General features: G+C 34.8%; 1 protein-coding gene across 1 annotated transcript in view; it reads right to left on the bottom strand.

Moving 5' to 3' along the window:
• LOC140136029 (neuronal acetylcholine receptor subunit beta-4-like) overlaps positions 1-23,228 on the bottom strand; it is a 103,724-nt gene that overhangs the window by 24,999 nt on the left and 55,497 nt on the right. The gene's annotated exons all lie outside the window — the stretch shown is intronic.

Below are 23,228 nucleotides of genomic sequence, written 5' to 3'. Positions count from 1 at the left end.
TTTGTTTGGAAACTTATTCAATAACAATCTTTGCTCATTAATCTTAGAAAAAGTATTATGCGTGTTAATTTAATTATTACTGATAGCTTCCTGGTAATCATATCGCTTTAATATTACAATTAAATGTTGACAACAAATAATGTTATCATTGCCTTAGAATATAATTTTGTGAGAGAAGGAAGATCTGTCTTTTAAGCCAATGTTGTTTGGTGATATTTTCTACAATTCGGGATGCAAAACATCTTTAGGAATCACACGATCTTGTTTTTACAATATAGTACGATTATGCTTAATGCCGCATGGTATTTCGATGTAATACCGTATGCACTTACATTACAATGTATGAGTTGAAATAATGTATAATTATTTATTTATTATTGCTTGTTTGCCCACACAATATTGATTTATTTCCCCTACATAATATCGCAATAATCCAGGGATGAAAGGACTAATTCACTTCGTACCAGTGTGTACGTGAACAACCACAGTGATAGATACAAATATAAAACAATTTAGCGTTTTAAAAAGGTGTGCGGCCTGATTTTATAATATGTGATGCGATCAAGCAAAACCAGTCGGAACTCGGAAATATTAAATTTTCTTATAGAATAGTAAAAAGCATTTACAATGCTGCATTTTGCAGAAAACTCCATGGAAATTGAACAACCAGTTCCAAAGATATGAACAATTAAAGAGTTTCTAAAACAATAGGAAACACAAGGAAATATTCCTTTGTTTTGCTTTATCTCAAAATCAACATTTCCGAGTTCCGACTGATTTTGCTTGATCGCATCACATGTGGGGATGTTTTCACCTTACATGGGGGCCCATTACCCAAACATTCTTATTCCAAGATTTGAGTCAAATTGCCCCCGTGGCATATTGCAGTGATCCACTAACAATGAAGACACAAGGTGCATCTATCCAATTACTATGGTTTTGTGTGCATACCACAATATAATTATTAATTAATGCTACAATTTTACTGGAGTAATGAGCAAAAGATATTATGAGCTTTCTTCTGATTATCAAATTGATGGGGTTAAGTCGGCAATCGAGTTACCCCTTTAAAAGAAGGATCAAAATATTTTTCATTTAATTTTTCACCGTGAAATCTATTCACGAGACTGGTACTGCTTTGATGTTCTACTTAGTTGCATGTGACATGACAGTTTGAAACAACGTTGAGATAAAGTGCTGGTATCAAATCAGTGCAAACATGTGAACAAGGCGGCAAAATAGATACACATCAAAGACAAAGGATTTGATTTTTTTCGTGACATCTTATTAGACTGGACTGGTAACGCTTAGGCCGTATAAAATTAATGTTTTGGTTCTCGTCCAGAGGATTTTCATGAATTGATGAGGGAGGGAGGTGTTTTTTTTTTTTTCAATGTAAAATTACCATTGTCAGTAGTTTTCGGTTTTCTCCAACAGTGCTCGAGGAAACGATGAGGCCCTTTTTTTTTCAAATGTGAGATTCTGAGGGATAAACCCCCTAGAGTACCACAAAAAGACTTGGAAGTGATGCTTGTTCTCTAATAAACTTATTTATATGTATGAAGATTTCACAAATCATTCCAAAGTCTAAAAAAATGGAAAAATCTAAAAAAAAAAAAAAATCTGACAAATCCCAGAAATTGAGGAGGGAGGGACGAGAACCAAAATATAAATTTTACACGGCCTTATATTTAAAACAGTGAAATGAAACAAGCGGCGTTACTTTACACTCTAGTACATTAAGTTACACTGCGGGTTGGATAGTTCCATACCGTTTTATACAAATCTACGTTTTGATCTGCTACATGACATGACGGCCGCATTCTATCATATCATCTCCACGACCTTTGACATCGCTAGTCAATCTATTGATGTTCTTCTTCTGACAGCTTTGTTTCAAGACATCTATAACTGTCGGTTTTGAGGAAGCTATTTTCTTTCAATCTGTGTTCACTTAAAGAAACCGTGTCAAAGGAACAACGTTATTTTGGGAGGGGGGTGAAAGGTGATTATGCTGTGATTATGTAGTGTCTTTCTTTCGTTTTTTTTTTTGTTGCTATCCATTTTCGGCTACAATGTTATACAGTATTGATGTAACTATCCCTTGAACTTCGCGTGCAATTACAATGTGACATTTTTTGAATTGAAACTCACAAAAAATATCAAAGAAACTGCATCAGAAAAAAAAAACTTGACAAAAATATGACCATCCACAATTAAAATATCTACAGACGATAGCCTTCAAATTTTCTCTTATTGTCTATTTAAGTAGATATCATTAAATGTTTTGAACATTATTTGTAATAAACTATGTGATTAATCAATTTTAAAAACCACGTATTCCATAAGAAAATACAACTACAAAATAAGGACTCGAGGCAAAAGTATCGAGCATCTTCCTACAATGTCCCAGCTATGTGTGCTATTTTGGCACCAGACTGTCCTTTGCGTAAGGATATTGAAAATGCAAGCTTTAGTCCCGGCTTTAGTCTTATCAAACCTGAATAATTCATGGATTGATTTAGATCAGTCATTACAATATCTATTTTTAGACACCGAAACTACTTTTTGTTAATACCTTTTGAAACAGTTGACCTCATATGCTTGACCTGTACACTTTGTTTTCGTTATTTTCATTTTGTATTGCTTTTAATCAATTTTTTTTCTGACAATTATAATTTGTCTTTCAACTATATAAGTAGGTATAATCTTGAGCAGTCTTATCAAATCAAAACATTAAGCATTGTTCAGAAACTCTCATTTGACTAAAATGGACAAATGTTCATTATGGGATTAGACCCGGGGATTAGTCGCCATTATACGAAGAGCTATGGCTGCTTTATCCAAATCCGGTGGGAGATCGAGAAAGTCTAATAAATTTCAATACAATTTTTTTGTATCCTATCCAATAACATTAAACTTTGCTGAATATATGATATTTACATAAAAGGTAAATAACCTTTAGTGCATCCGTGACTGCATCTTTTTTCCCGGGTATTACAAATGTTATAAATTGGCGCTAATTTTATTTAACTTAATTTTGCATATATACGTAAACACCGGTAAGACAGCAATGTTTAACCATAGTACTGCAGTAGTTTATCAAGGGGAATCTGACGCCTACGCCTAGATGAGGCTCTTCAATACAAAAACACATTATACTTTGGTTGCCAACAAAGGGGGATTGTGTGTTGCGTGTTCGTGCTGGCCAATGACCAAACAATTAGTTCAGACTCCGTCTGTTTGTCGCTCTTTTATGACAAATGAAGTATAACCTAATATTCTGAAATTGCAACCTTTACCTTTACTCGCAATCCCTCAACTAATAAATAAGACTACATGTATCAGTAACAAACGCGTGATCCCAACCCAGCTTATTGGAATTTAAATATACCAAACACACTCAGTAATCAAAACAAGTCGAATCTGATCTTACATTGAGGCCTTGATTTCAGCGTTACAGGTGTGACATCACCGTTATCATGTTACTTTCGGAATATTTCTACTTGAGGCAACCTTCACCTTCTCGACTGACAATTGGGCGCCGACACTTGTGAGCTTTATATGAGGTTCTGCAATACAAACACACATATGCGGGGTGCCAACAAAGTGCGAATTTTGTTTTGTTTTTTGCGTGTTCGTTATTGGCCAATGATTAAACAGTAAGACTTTACTTCGTCCGTTTGTCGCTCTTGACTGACGAATGAAGTATTACCTGAAACTGCAACCTTTACCTTACTAGCAATCCCTCAACTAATAACCAAGACTACATGTATCTATAACAAACGCATAATCCTTAACCAGCTTATTGGAATTTAAATATACCAAACACACTCAGTAATCAAAACACGTTGAATCCGTCCTTACAGTATGAGGCCTTGATATTAGTGTCACAGGTGTGGTATAACCGTCTCATGTTATCTCCGCAATATTTCTAATATTAATCCTACTTGAGACAACCTTCACCTTCCCAACTGACAAATACATGTATGCAGTTGTATTGCAGAGCTTACTTGAATATAACCCTAGCTATCATATCCAGGCTGAACAGGTTGAATATAAAGTGTTGTAAATACAACACATCCGACAACGAGTGTTTATTGTACTGCTTCCATCGTAACCAGATGATGTATATTTTTGGAATAAGGATTATGCCAAAGGGGGAAGATATAGGTGGTATTTGTTGGTATCTCTGCTCACAAAAATGTACGTGCTTAAGTTGACCTGGTAGTGGGGGTAAAATGACGTCGGGAAACATTGGATGAAACTAATAACGACATCCTTGAAGAAAAATAAAGCAGCATAAATTACGTTTTCTTAATAAAACTATGTTGCTTACGTTTTCTGACATGGCCTTTATATTAGGAAAGACCCGGAATTGACCCAAACAATACTTGTCTTCCATTGATGTCCTAAATCATAGTATTTAAGAGGTAAATAACCTTTAGTGCATATCCTTGAGTGCATCTGTTTTTCCCTGGTTATACACATGTTATAAGTTGGCACTAATTTTACTTAACTTAATTTTGTATATACCTAAACACCGGTAAGACAACAATGTTTAACAATTATAGTACTGCAGTAGTTTATCAAGTGTAATCTGGCGCCTACGCCTTTAAAGCTTTATGAGGCTCTTCAGTACAAACACATATCATACTTTGGTTGCCAACAAAGGACGATTGTGTTTTTCGTGTTTGTTGTTGGCCAATGACCAAACAATTTGTTCAGACTCTGTCCGTTTTTCGCTCTTGGCTGACGAATGAAGTATAACCTAACAACCTGAAGCTGCAATCCCTCAACTAATAAGAATACGACATGTATCAGTAACAAACGCGTGATCCCAACCTGCTTATTGGAATTTAAATATACCAAACACACTCAGTAATCAAAACAAGTTGAATCCGATCTTACATTGAGGACTTGATTTCAGTGTTACAGGTGTGACATCACCGTTATCATGTTACTTTTGGAATATTTCTACTTGAGGCAACCTTCACCTTCCCGACTGACAATTGGGCGCCCACACCTTTGAGCTTTATATGAGGTTCTGCAATACAAACACATATATGTTTGTCGCTCGTGGCTGACGAAAGAAGTATTACCTGAAACTGCAACCTTTACCCCTAACTAGAAATCCCTCAACTAATAACCAAGACTACATATATCTATAACAAACGCATAATCCTTAACCAGCTTATTGGAATTTAAATATACCAAACACACTCTGTAATCAAAACACATCAAATCTGTTCATACAGTATGAGGCCTTGATATTAGTGTCACAGGTGTGGCATCACCGTCTCATGTTATCTTCGCAATATTTCTAATATTAATCTTACTTGAGACAACCTTCACCTTCCCGACTGACAGTTGTAACATATTGTGGAGCTTACTTGAATATTATTAATACAAACCCTAGCTATCCAGACTTGAACATGCTGAATATAAACTAAAGGGTGGTAAATACAACACCGATATTGAAGTGGTATTTGACTGCTTACATCGTAACCTGATGATGGTTATATAGGACGAGGTTGAAGTGGTATATTTCGGTATCTCTGCTCACAAAAATGTACGTTATTAACAGTGTGCTTAGACTATAATGATAAATACGCACATGACCCATGGGCGCGATATAACAAGACCACCAGGTGTGACCAAATCCTCATGCTATTGACCACTATATTATCTATGAGCATTAGATAAATATCATTTTATACAAATTTGAATAGCAAAATTATCACACATTGGATATTCCAAATTCTGATATGTTATGAAAACAGCCTTTTGAAAGTATTTGCCGACAGAAAAAAATATTTATCAACGGAAACGTTTACAATAATATCACAAAGTTAAACAAAATATACAATTTTGCTACACAATATGGTGTCGTTTACCGCCTTTGAATTCAAAATGTACAGCAAGACAATCCGCCGTGCCGAAGGTCACTTCCAGACTTCCTGTCTACAAGCTGCTATGTCAGCGCAAAGGTGGCCACGTGCGTATTTATAAATACGTACTTATAAATATAGTCGAAGCACACTGATTAAGATGACCTTGTAAATGGGGGCAAACTGACGCAATGAACCAATGAATGTCATTAAATAACGATAACTGACATGTTCATAAATGAAAATAGAGTAATATCTTAATAAAACTATGCTTATGTTGCTTCGTGTTGCTTACGTCTCTCTTACCAGGTTTTATATTAGGAAAGAACCAGAATTGGCGAAAAATAATTGACTTAAACTGGTTACAAAAATATAGAATAAGTTAGGTCACAATTGCCTTCGATATTTACAGCAAAACCTATGCATGTTTATACATTTAACCAAGGCCAAATGTCTAATGTAGCACATACTTTGTGTTCATCAAGGATCGACCAATATTCGCAAAGGCGTACAAACAGTGACGTCATAATGACATCGTATGGAGAGTGCTGATACATAATATGTGACCGTTCACGGCGAATGAGCCGTAAATTCCTCCCCGGTCAATTTTGTTTTATTTCGTGTTTAAAAATAAACATCATAAACTTAAAATGGTATATCATTTGACTTCAAACGATATCCAGAAGCGGGGTTATGGTTTGTTAAACTTTGCTCCTTCAACAAAATTATAGCTTTTACGTTTTTACATGTGTCTCTTTTTCCACATTGCTGGCAATAAATATCAAACAGTCATAATTGGCGGTCATTTCAAATCATCCCCAAGTCAACGAGGTTTAAGAAAGTTCTCTCATTGTTAATTGTTGGTTATACATACCTGTACAAAATACAATGCCTGGTAACCCACCACTTGAACAGGATTTAGCAAAAGCAAACAAAGACCAGAGCTATTAAAAGTTCTATAGCCATCTAAGGTAGAAGCTTATTATCCACTTCAACAATAGGATTGTTGATTAGTTTTTGACTATCAAATGAGACAGATGTCGGGCCAGCTTAAGTTACCGATGAATACACATTTTACACCGTAACTCAGAATACAATTAGTGAATTTACGGCTCATTTGTGCTGCCGGGTCACATATTGTGTTGGTGTCATTGGATATCGGGGACTAATAACTATAAATTCATTGAACTAAATATATCAGAATAGCACGTTTATTATAGAAATTCGAAAATAAAGATGGGATTACAACATTCCAAGCTTACACAAAAAATGTTTCCCTGGATTTTCTATACTATCATTTTAACTTACATTAAATCACAAACAACAGCTTATGTGAATAAGCATGTCAACTACTGACTTGAACTATAACTTGCATTTGCCAGGTCCTAAATCCCAATAGCGGGCATTACCGGGCACCGGATTACCACATGATGTAATCATAGTAATGGATACATATATAAATCCTCAAAGTCTACAGGAGTCGTACCATTTCTGAATAAGGACATAAAAATTTGAATTACTCACTGGACAAATACAGCCCCTGCCACCATTTGCCTTAAGTCTGTGAAATCACACATTCCATATAAGTTGAATACCATCAGTCTATTATATAAATACCACAATACATTATGTAATATCTGGTTTCATTCAGTGATAAACAAACTTAAAGATGTCAGCGAATTGAAGCAACCTATCTTGACATGACTGTTTACTCGAGTCATATTTAAATCGACGATAGCAGCACACACCCTGACTGTAATGTATTATGTATATAAAATATGTATGGTGTAATGATGGTCATGTGAAAAACACATGTCTCTAGCTTCTATGATCAGGCTATGTACTTATAGCCAGTTATTTGCAAATGCACTTGAAGAAAATTAAAAATCTTTGACTTTAGGGAATGTCTTTAGTACATTAAGCAGAGAATTGTTATAAAATTGTCATATTTGAGGTACTCCTGGGTTTAGTTTTATATTACACGTTATTTTTTATATATCAAGTAAGTAAAAAACCTATTTCGTCGTTAATGCATTCGAAGAGTGTACATTTTTGTCATAGCGGTCAACAGAATGCACTTGTGCAATTCTGTAATATTTTCATAGTCATGGCCATTTTGGTTAATAATGGCATCTTCCTTTCCGCTTGTCTTCAGTTAGTGGTGCTAGGTGGACTGCACTTGTAACATTGGCAAGTAGTAGGGTTATTGATCGTAGAGCCAAGCTTGTCCAGAAATACTCTTATTTGGCTTCTTCTACATGATCGGATTCCACGGCCCGTGATAGATTTTCAAGGAGAACCTCATCGATCAAGATTCCCGTTTTTGACCGGTGGTGTATATCTGAATAACGCAACAGGAAGGCTAACGAGAAAACAAACATTTCAGCGAGCTACACTTACAGGGCCAACTTAAGGGAAGCAAGTATAAATGAAAGAGGTCATGTACTATGTAAACTTATTAAAGCAAAAAGGGGTATCCTCGACGTACCATGTGAGTCTCTTACTTCAGTTTGCCTTTACTTGCATGGTTTGGAACACCTCAAAAGAACTTAAGTTCACTAATATCTTGCAAAGTAGGAAATAAGTGAAAGCGTTTTCTCACCTTGCAAGTAAAATAGTAGTATCTACTTTGTAATTTAATGAGACAATGGTTCGATTCAAGTGTTTCATTTTCTTTTTGGTTTTTGTATGTCGACTTACTAATCTAGCCAAAGATTTGTAAGAGACCCACTCCAAACAATAGCCAAGTATTTCCACATACATCATGCCAACGGTCATCCTTCTTGATGTCAATTTACTAACCTAGTCAAAGATTTGTAAGATACCCACTCCAAACAATAGCCAAGTATTTCCGTATAAATCATGCCAACGGTCATCCTTCTTGATGTCAATTTACTAACCTAGTCAAAGATTTGTAAGAGACCCACTCCAAACAATAGCCAAGTATTTCCACATACATCATGCCAACGGTCATCCTTCTTGATGTCAATTTACTAACCTAGTCAAAGATTTGTAAGAGATCCACTCCAAACAATAGCCAGGTATTTCCACATACATCATGCCAACAGTCATCCTTCTTGATGTCAATTTACTAACCTAGTCAAAGATTTGTAAGAGACCCACTCCAAACAATAGCCAAGTATTTCCGTATAAATCATGCCAACAGTCATTCTTCTTAATGTAGATTTATTAATCTAACCAAAGACCCACTCCAAACAATAGCCAGGTATTTTTGTCTAAATCATGCCAGCAGTCATCCTTCTTATGTCGATTAACTAAATTGGTCAAAGATTTGTAAGCGACCCACTTCAAACAATAGCCAGGAGTTTTATTCGTGGAAGAAAAATTGCACATAACCTCCAAAACATTGTGCTAGTTCATTTTAACAACAACAACAACAACAAAATCCCGGGAATACAATGTATTGGGCCCTATTCACAGTTGATTGATGGTATGTAAAGCTGAGTCATTTTAAAGAAAAGTTGAACACTGATGGCACAATGTATCTAAAATCCTATTTGCATCTTTACGAGGGGTAGCACTTGTGAAATGGTACTAGAACATCAACAAACAGACTAACAAATAGCAAGGGAATTTTCAAAAAACTTTTTATCATTAAATAAGTAAGGTATAACTCATATTATTTGTTTAGTTAAGATTTAAAATATATGTAAATAGCGCCCTCAATGTGCACACAAATGTACGGTTAGAATTGAACATATGATTAACAGCTGTTTGAGTCATGTGTCTACTTCAAGAAGCGTATCAGCATGATCAGTTGCAGTATCATGAATGGAATAGATTACAAAACAATAACGAATAAACTAATGTATTTTAATTTGGAAGCAAGCGGAATCAAAACAATTCTGCCACCCAAATGCAAACACAGAATTTGCTTTATCAAGCCACAAACATTAAGTGGAAGGACATATTTAACATACATTTTTTTCTAGCTTTCCTTTAATATGAGTATCACAGAAACCAAATAGAGCACAAATGTCCCGAGCGTATTATCTTGAATGCATCTTGCTCATGGAAATCATTGTCCATTTAGATGGTTACAATTTCACGTGTCAAGCAATTCATCCAGAAAATTAAAACTTGTGAATGTTTAATGAAATCTGTGTTTTCTTCGCGTCAAAGCAATTATGTGGGTTAATTGATTGTATGAGTCTGAACGAAAGATTTGAGAACAATGTTCGAAATTAATTATCGTGGTTGTGGCGAAAATTGACAACCGTAATTGTTTCTGAGAAAGGGGAACACAGCATTGTAATGCGATGGATGGAATAAAATGATGTTAATCAATTCAAAGAAATGTGTATAATCATTAGGCTAAGATACATTTTGTTATATTGTGTGGTTAACATGGATATAGTTTTAGCTTTAAGGTGGTACTACACCCCTTGATAAATTTGTGACTACATTTGGTAATTTTCTCAAAAAATAATAACACACTGGTAACAAAAGTTATGTATATTATAGGGGCAAAGAATCCAGTTACTACACTGAAATTTCAGTGACTCAAGACAAGCGGTACGTTATTTATGATAAGAAAAGAGGTACCACTAGAATGAACCTCATTTCTTAACATATATAATGAACCACTTGTCTTGAATCACTGAAATTGCAGTGAAGAAAATTGGATTCCTTGCCCCTATGATTTTTGTTACCAGTGTGTAGTTATTTTTCTAGAAAAATGCAAACTTAGTCACAAAATTTATCAGGGGGTGTAATACCACTTGAAGTAATTTCCTCTTAAATGTATTTTCAATGAGAGTGCACATGTTAGTTTCATGAAATAAACATTGAATGATCACTAGTGTTGAAGCGCTTGTCGTATGAGGAGGCAGATTTTTGAAATGACAAATTTGGCAAAAAAAGAGGAAAATAACAATATTGACAAAGTTGAATCCACATTTAAATACATTTTGCTAATTTTTATACTTCACATACTTCAAGTGGTACTATACCCCCTGATAAATGTTGTGACTAATTTTGCATTTTTCGCAAAAAATAATCACACACTGGTAACAAAAGTTATATCTGTTATAGGGGCAAGGATTCCAATTACTTCACTGAAATTTCAGTGATTCAAAACAAGTGGTTCATTATATATGTTAAGAAATGTGGTACATTCCAGCGGCACATCTTTTCTTATCATAAATAACGTACCGCTTGTCTTGAGTCACTGAAATTCCAGTGTAGTAACTGGATTCATTGCCCCTATAATATACATAACTTTTGTTACCAGTGTGTTATTATTTTTTAGAAAAATGCAAAAATAGTCACAAATTTATCAAGGGGTGTAGTACCACCTAAGTAGAGAAATTAAAAATCAGGTAAAATGTCTTATTTTGTATTTAATACACGACTTTCGGTTTAACCACTAGCAGGCTATGTTAGTACATCTATGACACTGACAAAGGTGCCAATAGCGGAATTTTGATGATTTTTACGATCCTCCGGACGAGCAAATCACCGAGTAGTCCTTTAAACAGTATTCTAATAATAACACTAAGATATAGTTTCACGAGAAAGAAGTATTCTTGTCTGTCCTAAAGGCAGGATTGAACGTGCCGATGGACACTGATAAATATGACCCTGTTATCACCAAGCAGACACAAGATGTAGATCTAAATAACTTGGCTAAATTATGCACGATCAGGTGATAAGGTCAAGCGATAGACATGGCATGGGTTTCTGATGATGACCAGTGATACTGACCACCTCATTACGGACAGATCAAGGGATGTATAAACATCAACGGTAAATGCTTAAGTAGCATTGATTTTGTATTTGATATCAGTCTTACGTACTTTTGAATGGTAACGAGGGAAAAGGTTTAATGATTAAGGATAAACACACACCCACAAAATGCACAAAGCATACACCCAATATCGACAGACGTACGGCCATGAAGCTCCTTGTCGGCGGCAAGTTATTATCTATATATTGTAGTACTGACATTGAATAAAGTGTTGGGAGAATTACATTTTTTGACGGTTCCGTCCGGTTTCCATTGTTTAGAACAATAGAAACCGGATGGAACAAGCGGTCAACCAGTCGAGTTTGATTTCATACCTTAACCATTGTTAACGTAACTTAACTTAATTTATAAATGCGTCTGTTACAAAAAGAGCAAGTAAGTAATTATCCATTCGACTTCAATTTGATATAATACTTCTTAATAATAAATGATCAAACTTTTACAATGCAGATTGTCTAAGCACAATGTAATACATTTACCGAATACATTGTTACACGAAATTCCATTTGGCATAATCTTTAATGGAAAACGTATTTAATTTTGTGCCTTCAACATGGCAAAGTGATTGTTGATGTTTAGTTAAACTGGTCAGTGTTTATGATTATAGGTGTCTATCTAAAACTTTTTTTTTCGCAGAAGAGAGTAAATTATTGATAAATAAGCCGAAATATTACTGGATTCTAGCAGACAAAATGAACTAAAGAAGGCAATTACTGTAGATATATATATTTTAGACACCGTCGTTTCCAGGTTTTGATGAAATGCCAGTCAATTTTCGCAAAGTCTTGAGTGCCTATAGCAAGGTCAACAAATCTAGTGAAATTTAGAAGGTGATAGGAATCTTAAATTTCAAAATATTGTCAAAAATCGATATTCTGAATCAGGCTAGGGCTGTACCTAAATCACACCCAAATCACAGTGCTGTTGAAGAAGATGAGGATGAGGATGATAATAATGATGATGTTGATGATGATGATGATGATGACGACAACGACGAATGCTGCTGATGCTGATGATGATAACGATGAGCTTTCAGAGCTTGGAAAGTGTACTTTATACATGAAACTTGAAATTACAGAAGAAATGAGTCAATATACTATTGTTTATTGGCCTTTTTCATACGGTTGTTTGAGCCTGCTTCGCCATTAAGGAAAACTTCATGGCTTAATAATGCAATGGTAAACTGATCCAAAAAAATTCATTACAAAAACTTTTCACATCCAGTCACATTTCTATACAATACTGAAACAGTTAAGTTTATCACCAAGAGTATATAATGCATTCAGCATATAGCATGAATTATACATTTTCATTCACGCAAACAATGTCGGAAGTGATGCAGTTCTGTCAAGTTCTTGCGTTTCTTTGAATCAGCTCCAGTGTGGTTCAATAACCTTAAATATGTTAAATTAAATTAGTAGCACATATGATGAACCACACACTCCAACCCTTGGCAAGGTGTTTAACCACCGTGCCAGTTAACAAAGTATCACTTAAACCATTACTATGTTCGGCTTATATAATATCACGAGGATCCACAACAAGCTCATCCATCAGTGTGCAGTTCTTTAACCACAATACATTTGAACATTCATTGAATGACCTTTAAAAATTTGGGTACAAAAACTCATACTCTGCAACTTGAGTTCAAATTTTGTACTAGAATTGTTTTATTGAGTTTTTGAACTATGTCACAGGGATGAGGCCGTTGTGGTCCATATATATATGTGTATACGTTGCAAAGATTTTCCTTCAAGTTCCAATCGTTATTGATATGAAAGATTTAAAATTGTGGCTATTTAATTGAATTTGACACTAACTGAACTTCACCATAAAGCACATAGAACTCTAGAGTTACATTTCAGGGCAGAATAAGATTCTTTGATGTGTATAAATTATCAATCGAGATAACTATAGATAATCAATGAGTTATCGTGGAAATGTACTAAGGTCTTATGACTACAAGGTCCTAAGAATCCACCAGGTAAAGGCATCATTATGAATTGTATACATTGTTTCTGTCATTTTGGCACAAAATTTCGTTTGTCCAAATATACAATCGGACGTTTCAAATAATACGTTTTGGTATTGGTTTTGATCACATGGTTTCCTATTGTCCTGCCTAAGCTCTTGACTCTCGTCGTTACCAATACCTTTGTCTTTACCCTTTGTTAGAAACTTGAAAGCAGTTTTGGTTTTCATTTCAGGTTTGAAGTTACCTTGATCAAAGTACACAAAAGAAGTTTTTAAATTTCGCAGTGCAATATTCACAGCAGAGAAGTCGAACAAGTTAATCTACATTTGAAAGCGTGAGTAGTTTTCAAAATAATCCTAGGCTTAGTTCCCTGTAAAAAAATATAGACCATCGAAATATTTCCACCGTGATTACAAAAGAATAGAGGAAACTATAGCAAGTAATAATAAGAAATACGCGTATAGTAATTGTGTGGTTACCCTCCAACAAGGAAATCAGTTGTTCCAAACATATTTGATACAACATTCAACTGTTCAATCCAAACTAAGAAAATTCCTTACCCACTAACTCATCTACCCTGGTCCCCGACAATACGGTATCTATAACGAGTATCAAGAATGGGATACAACTCCTACCTTCGTGGTTACTCACTAAGTTGGAAACCAGCTGTGTATCCCATTCCGCGCATTTTTGATAAAACATTCTCAATCCAACGTAGGGAAATCTGTACCTACATGCATGCCTCCTTTTACCTGGCGCCCCAACAAGAAGGTTTATACAAAGACTTGTAATACTTATAATAAACATTTTGCGCCATAGGGTTTTGAGGCATCCGGGGATAGGTTCATGTCAGAAGTGATCGTATTTGATTCATTTTATTCTGTATACCTTTCAATGAAATATAATGGACAAAATATGTTACGAAAGACTGGATTGCTTTTAAATATGTTTGTTATGTCGCGCCTGGAAAGAACATAATATATTCTCTACTACAGACGACAATTTTTTTTCAAATGAAAAAATTTCAGAATTGTTAATTGTCATGAACATATTTGGAATCAGTATGAAAAATGCATTAAAATGAGTACAAACAAACCTAGTTTTGGTTCAGTAGTTCTTAAGAAAGCTCTTGAAATTTTGATGAAATATCTCAAAACTTGGACTTTTAATGTTGAAGCCTAGCACGCAGAGCATTAGGTAGACTGGCAGTCCTAAACTTCAATTACTTACTGAAGTCCAAACAACACGATGTTTATGAAATAAAACATTTGATGCATAAAATGACGAAATTATAAAAAAAATCGTAATCTGACATAACGTTTGAAACATTACGGGTAAGTCAAAGTCTACCGGCAATTTGACTATTATGTATGCTCAATAAGTTTGACACAAATTATTTACTTAATTTACATCGTTGCACATTGTCATGATTGTGATATTACAGTTGAAATCCATACACCCCTATGGAAGACATGTCTTAATCTCCCACACAGGGAGTGTGAATTTCAAATAAGGTTACCTGAATGGGTGACTCCATTTTGAAATCTACAACACCTTTGTGGGAGATTAAGATCATAGGGTGTATGAATTTTAACTAGAACAGCCCATTTACAAACATAATGCTTAGATCGGTCGGAACACACATGATTCGACTCCTAATAAATAAACACATATATGTTATACAAAACAGAACAAAAACATTCGACAGATGCGTAGGATTAAAATTTTATCTTCGACATTTATCAAATTAAAAAATCTGTAAACATAATATGTTATTAAAAACAAATCGCAGATTTTAATCATAAAACATCTTTAATGAGCGATGTAATTATTTATTTTAACGAATAAATGTTTAAGTGTTTCAATTTGACTGCAACCATTAGCAGATTCAAACATAAAATAACATAGATTGAATGATAACAACAAAAATGAAACAATATTTTATCACGCAGCAATTTAGAAATGATACTAAAAATATATTGCAAGGTGAAGTAACAATAAAATGGAACCGGATATCACCCTTTCTACAGTATACTACTAAACATGCTGTCTCCTCGTCTCGCTCAGATATAGAAGACTTGGTATTCCGCGGTGTAATTACCCCTAGGGTACTGGTAGGAGTGTTCACTAAAGAACGCTACGCTTTATCCTACTAGCTACAGAGGATGCTGATACTGCTAGAGTATTAGACATTAACATCTTACCGTAGGGGTATAGCTTTCGCATTGATAAAACCTCTTAAAACAACACCTTCTCAAAATAAATATTTTCACAAGGGTGCAAAAACGATCAAACTCGAAGATGCAAGTATAATTTGGATGCACTTTCATTTTCATTTCAAATGTGGTTATTTTTTTCCCTTACGAAAATAGAAGATCAGGAATTTTAATATATTTCTCTTCAGACTGCTATGAGATAGATTGTAGTGTGTTTGAAGATATTATGGGGTTAAAGTTCATTTTACAAATCTTGTCGAATGTCGATATATGGTCAAAGGGGATACAACTGCAGCTGCCTTGCTCAGAGAATTATATAAGCGGTTACAGCATTATTGTACCATTACTGTTTTTATGTAATGGTAAAATAAGAATGAAGATCTATTTGATATAATCGGTTATGTTATTGTACTATAGTACTTTCATGAAATCGTAAAAATAAGGGTATAGACCTATTTGATTTATTCTGTTCTGATATTAGAGTTAAAGTATTAGAGTTTCCTTAAATAACTTGATACCCTATACGGTTACCTAAAAGTATTATTTAAAATGCATAATTATTCTTTATAGAGGAAAGTATTTGAATAATAACTATGCACACAACATGTTGATTGTATTGTATTCTAGACACACAAAAAACCGACATGAATGGAATAAATAGATAAATAAATAAATAAATAATAAATAAATATACATAAATAAATAAATAAATAAATAATAAATAAATAATAATAAATTCAAAATGCATACCAATGCATGTTGTTTTATTTCAATATTCCCCCCCGAAGTTTGTCGTTGTTTGATTAAACTTTATAATCACTACCTACTGAAACCCACTTGCTATTGTACTCGTGTAGCCAGGAATGGAAAAACTACTCTACTGCCAAAATTGTATAGACTGTGACAATGTAGTGTAAACGTGTCATCCGCTAAGTACACAACTCACAAGGAATGAATGATCTTTGTACACTGTTAAAAAGGTTCCGAATGTGTTTTTTTTGTCTTATCAGGAGAACCCTTGGTGGTTCTTAAAAGGACCCATAAAAAGGTTCTTTGGTCACCCGTGCTTACTCTGGTGAACTTTTTTGTTCTCTAAAGAAGCTCCAGAGCCTGTAATGGTTCTCTAAAGCGTTCTTGGAACAGTTTTGAGGGGTTAAGTGTAAGAGTTCTCCCAAAATGACACTTTAGAACACTTTTGGATTTTTTTTGCTTAGAATGTTAGAGATTCTTTTCACATAAATTATTATAATCACTATTGAAGACCAATTGCCAATGGAAAAACTACTCTACTGCCAAAATTGTATACACTACTCGAAATAAGTTATTTGCATAATTTATATGAAATTGGGATCGAACATTTAAAGGTCCTAATTCTTTCTCAGAAGATCAAATAAAAATATAGTATCACATAAGACTTTGGTAAGGTAAAATACCATTTCAAATTAACTTGGTCATTCCCAGGAAAACCACATGCACTTTTATGAACCACCAAGAGTTCTTTTGATAGGACAAATAAAAACCCCATTTGGAACCGTTGTTGTAACAGTGTTAAAGATCATTCATTCCTTGTGTACTTAGCAGATGACACGTTACACACATTTTCACAGTGTATACAATTTTGGCGTAGAGTAGTTTTTCCATTGCCTGGCTACTCGAGTACAATGGCCATTGGTTTTCAATAGTGATTATCAAGTTTAATCAAACAACGGCAATAAAGTAATTGTTACGGATACCATTGAAAATTAATTTATCCAACAGTTGAGGGGCTCATTGTTGAATCAAAGTTGGGTAATAGTTACTCATCGCTTTAACAGTGTAATATTTGATTGTACCTACGACGGATGTGTGAATCGAAGGTAAGTATATCATTTCCCTTTCCATGTACTTTAAATAGTTGCAATGATATTATATTAGTTTGGGCATACTATAATTCATCAAATTTTCTCTATAGCCTTTTGTGCACGATTTACAAATTTACATTGTATTCGCATATCACCACCAGGTGTGCTGAAATGTGATAAGTGCTACTTAAATGTGATTTTATTATATCATATGGCTATAGGAGTCTATCGAGTCTTTAACCTCAGTAGCTTAAGAAGACTCAAAATAGAATCGCCTCGGCACTAAATAAACATTGCAATTTAAGTTTGTTTTTAGCAATATTGAAGGTTAACGGCCAAAGGTTTGGTAACAGAATCATACAATAGCGTGCTCAAGTATTATTTTATTCACTCCGATCACGACGTGTTTTCTTTTGCCATCTTTAAATCAATTCAATCCCCTCCGTGCCCTTTTCGCTGAATATAGTCTTTTAAAAATGTCAGCAAAGGTTTAAGTGAAGAATGCAGCGCTAAACACTTACTTTACTGCTGCGGTCAGGGGCGAGTCGAGTGCAGAATTATACAATATATCTATAAAATATCGCCCTGGACAATGTTTTCTTTTTGACGCGTCTTAAAGTAAACGAAGGTTATTAAAGGGCGGGATACTTAAGCACTAGGGATAACTTTGGAAAACGTTTCTATAGCTACGCGGTTAAGAATGCCGGTATTGGTAAAAGAGAGTTGAAAACATGTCAAGTTTCTCTGACTTGGATTTAACCTTACAGATATATAGACAGATATATAGACGATGTTATCAATAGAAGAGAAAACGATCATATCAGTGACGACGACCTGGCCAATACAGATTTAATTTTAGGTCAAATTCGGTCACAAAATCGATCAAGAAGTCTGGTATTAATATGCATTATTTAGCGCACTTTGTAATATAATACTCGCATATGATTACTCTATAATATGTTACAATATCAGTTGGGTTAATTTTACTTTCATGATATCAAGTAGCCAGTTTTCGGAACAAATTGTCATTACAAACGGACTAAATAACGGAAAGTTCTTTCGAATCTACTTGTATATCTAAAAGTAACAGCTTGAAACATTTTATAAAGTCGTGTTTTGATTTACTATCATTCCAATTTTGTTGTTTAATTATAAGCCTCCTATAAATCAAGCTACTCTAAAGCCATTGATCATCATCACATAAGAGTTAAATAAAGTAGAATAAATAAAAGAATGGATTTCTTGGAAGAGTACAGATAGGGTTGAATAGAAATATTGATCAATTGGTTAAATCAAAAGACAATAGTGTAATCAATAACCAATAACGTATAACACTAATTTACACTACGTCCTTGAAATCTTGTTTAATACGTCGTTTATAACACAGAGGAAATTGACAGGCAATATTTTCATGGGAAGTTATTTTGCCTTTATGATGCAAACATGTATGGAAATAAACATCAAGTAAATAATGCGACAACGACTACCGACATATTCTAGGCACACTAAATGCAATATAGACTAGTAGCATACACCGCTATATAGTTCTACATCCCTACGGCGGCTTCAATCGTTCAATATGACAACAAATATATTCATAAATCACCGTTGCCTAGTATAAAACGGGCAAATATATGGTGTGCGCAAGAAGTGCGATTGCACGTTGGCTGCTATTTCTCATCAGTCAAACCTTCTGGAAATAAACCTGTTCATTTTAATGCATGTTATTGTCATATCAGACTCACACGACTTATAATTCTACCCCTCCCTACAAACACGATGCCGGTCATCCGAACACTTATACGTTAATTTTCCCTGAAACGTTTACTCTAATTAGCATGCTAAAGAAAATGTTGTTATTTTTCTCAGCTACATTTACTAACATCCGTCCATACGGGCATTTGAAAGGTTTATTATCATAATATGAGGGCATTATGATTTAAAACCCGGTGGGAACTCATAACATGCAATCTAATTATGCTGATTCAATATCTATGGCGAGATTAACAGCAACGGGTAACTCATGTGAAATATCCGCGCAAAAAGAAACTGCCTATAATTGGCTTAGTAGGTAGTCGGAGCTAGGATTTTCACAGTGAATAGATGTCAGATTATTGTCTGGTACCTCTACCGCTACCGTGCCTTACACTTCATCCAAGCGACAAGGTCTTTGCCTTATCACCTTCGTAGACCAACTAACACCTTTGCTGGTAACAGCTACTAAAATAATAACATTACACGTTTTAAGTGATACTCGGCTTGTTTGGTTTACCATCTTCGTTACTTAACTGTTGGGACATGTGTCATTCCATTTCAAATCCACACTACCCCTGTGGAAGATTTAGCTCAAGTCTTCCACAGGGAGTATGCTTAACTTCCATTTGAAATATTCACTCCAGTTGTGTAAGATATAGGTAAAATCATAACACAGGGGGAGTATGGGTTTCAAAATGATTAACCTTGACCAATTACATTTGAAAAACATACTCCGTCTGTGGAAGATATTGTCATAATCTTCCACAGTTTCAGTGGGGATTCCAACTGGACCAGCCCATTAAAAAATGAAGCATTCCAAGCCCTAGATTTTTGTAGCATATGAATCTGGGACTTTAAATTTTATGGCTAGAAAGCATATTTCATTTATGATTGTTGATCGCCTAATAGCTGCTCCTGACTGACTTTTTTAAAACCCGTTACACTGCTAAAAATATTTTACTCAACATTGAGCTCATATTTATAAATATTACCCAACATTGAGGGTAATATCTATTAAAATGAGCTCAATGTTGGGTAATATTTACTCAATTTGAGTAATGTTTTACTCATTTTGTTGAGTTGCGACCTTTTTACTCAAGTTGGGTAATATAAGAGTGTATGACACCCCGACGTGAATCACGTTATAACAAAATACATCAATGAAGTATCTTTGAACAATGTTGAAGTATAGTCTCATTGACTGCCCACCACACCATGTTAATTGAAAAGAACACCCCTTTTCCTAGAATGGTACCACCGGTGGTCATACTCGAGTGAACAAGTTATAGTACTCTCTACTTATTCTTAATAGAGTATCACGTTCACATACCTCGCATATTTGGCTCAATGCCAACATAGAGAGCAGGTGGTGCAGGCATTTTTTTTTCAATATTTTGCTACAGTGGCTAGATTTCAAATAGAGTTTAACCTTGCGGAATTTCACAAAAATGGGTGGTATTCATTTCATGTTTCCTACCAATTGTAAACTTATGACATGCAGCAACTTAATACCGCCCGAATAACCGATCCGGTCATTAATTAGACCACTGCTTCTTAGGAGCAATTTTATCCACCGTGTGGAACTGACTTATGTTTCTTAGCTTACTACTTCTTATCCAATAAAATAGATGGTTACTTCTTGCACCATATAGAACGATTTAGTTGATTGGCTGAACCCAAGCACTCATCGTTAGTGACTGAACTACGAACCCAACTTACTACAGTTAATGAAGTAAATAAATCCCCTACTTGGGTGCACATGATTAGAGGTGGCCTTCATATAACCTTGACATGGGATTGAATAACCTGAAAATAAAAACTGAATTAGCAATTAAAACTAATAGTATATCTTCTTCACGATGTGTACTTAGACAACGCTTAGAACAAATTGAATTTTCATTGATGAGTACATGAATTGCGTTGGGGCATTATTATGCTCAGTTGCAACTTAAAACACGGCACGGAATGCAATCATACCAGTTTAGTGAACACTAAAGTACATTTACTGCATGTTTCTACCCCGTAAAACCTCTGGTTCGAGAAACTGAAGAATTCAAGAAAAAAGTAAAACGGGGTTGAATTTTGCATGTACACTTTTTTCAATGAAATTCTTTGAATAAGTCACGATATGTGGATCCTACTTTTTGCATTAATATTGTGAAAAAGTAACCATTGCTCGAAATAAACGACGCACATTAACTTCTGGTGTAATGAAGTGCAGGTGCCAAATCTCAAATACGCCATGTTATCATGTTATATTGCTTATTAGCTGAAAACATAGACGTTTTATATAGTTTGTAAGTCCAACAGCCTACGTAGCCTTGATTTCGAGAAACCAGCCCTTAAGAGTTTCCGGCGTCACCATCACTGGAACATACGCGAGTCATTAATTCCGTTTCAAAAGAGGTTCTTCTAACATTACCGTATTATAGGTACGTTGTAATTTAAACATTACAAGAACCACGAACTTATGACATGCAGCAACTTAATACCGCCCGAATAACCGATCCGGTCATTAATTAGACCACTGCTTCTTAAGAGCAATTTTATCCACAGTGTGGAACTGAATTATGTTTCTTAGCTTACTACATCTTATCCAATAAAATATATTGTTACTTCTTGCACCATAGAACGATTTCGTTGATTGGCTGAATCCAAGCACTCATCGTCAATGACGGAACTATGAATCCAGTTTACTACAGTTAATGGAGTAATAAATCCCCTACTTGGGTGCACATGATTAGAGGTGGCCCACATATAACCTTGACATGGGATTGAATAACCAGAAAATAAAAACTGAATTAGCAATTAAAACTAATAGTATATCTTCTTCATGATGTGTACTTAGACAACGCTTAGAACAAATTGAATTTTCATTGATTAGTACATGAATTACGTCGGGGCATTGTTATGCTCAGTTGCAACTTAAAACACGGCACGGAATGCAATCATACCAGTTTGGTGAACACTAAAGTACATTTACGGCATGTTTCTACCCCGTAAAACATCTGGTTTGAGAAATCAAAGAATCCAAGAAAAATGTAATAGGGTGCTGTATTTTGCATGTACACTTTTTTGTATATTTGGCTCCATGCCAACACAGAGAGCAGGTGGTGCAAGCATAATATTATTTTCTTTTAATATTTTGATACAGTGGCTATATTTTAAATAGACCTTGCAGAATTTCCCCCAAATGGGTGGCATTCATTTGATGTTTCCTACCAATTGTAACTGAAAACTGTAAGCTTTTTTCTGGTGCAAGAAATTATGCATTTGATAATCAAGTATACTGCATTTACACTTTTTTAAGAAATTCTGTGACTAAATCAAAATATATTTGTGTGTCATTTTGTATCCATATTGTAAAGAAGTGATCATTGCTCGATTGAATAAATGAACGACGTCGAACTTATGATGTATTAAAGTGCGGATACAAAATCTTCAATATAGCTTTGCATATTGCTTATTGCTGAAAACATAAAAGTTCAGAAACATGGAAAGTGACAACTAAGATCCACAAATTATTGAACGGTTACACCAGGCTACTTAGATCAGCTCTTGATTTCAGCTAGAAGGCACACACCACTATTATTAAAGAATTGTACGAAGAACTCCCAAAAGTAGCTGATTAAATCAGGAAAAGAAGACTACAATTTACCGGTCACTGTTTAAGAAGTACAGGCCGGGGTGTGTCAGATCTAGTGTTTAGGAAGAACCACGAACTTATGATATGCAGCAACGTAATACCGCCCGAATACCCGATCCGCTCATTAGACCACT

Source organism: Amphiura filiformis, chromosome 16 (assembly GCF_039555335.1).
Source record: "Amphiura filiformis chromosome 16, Afil_fr2py, whole genome shotgun sequence".
Lineage (NCBI taxonomy): Eukaryota > Metazoa > Echinodermata > Ophiuroidea > Amphilepidida > Amphiuridae > Amphiura > Amphiura filiformis.
The sequence above is the reverse complement of the archived record's forward strand: the minus strand, read 5'-3'. Positions and strand labels throughout refer to the sequence as shown.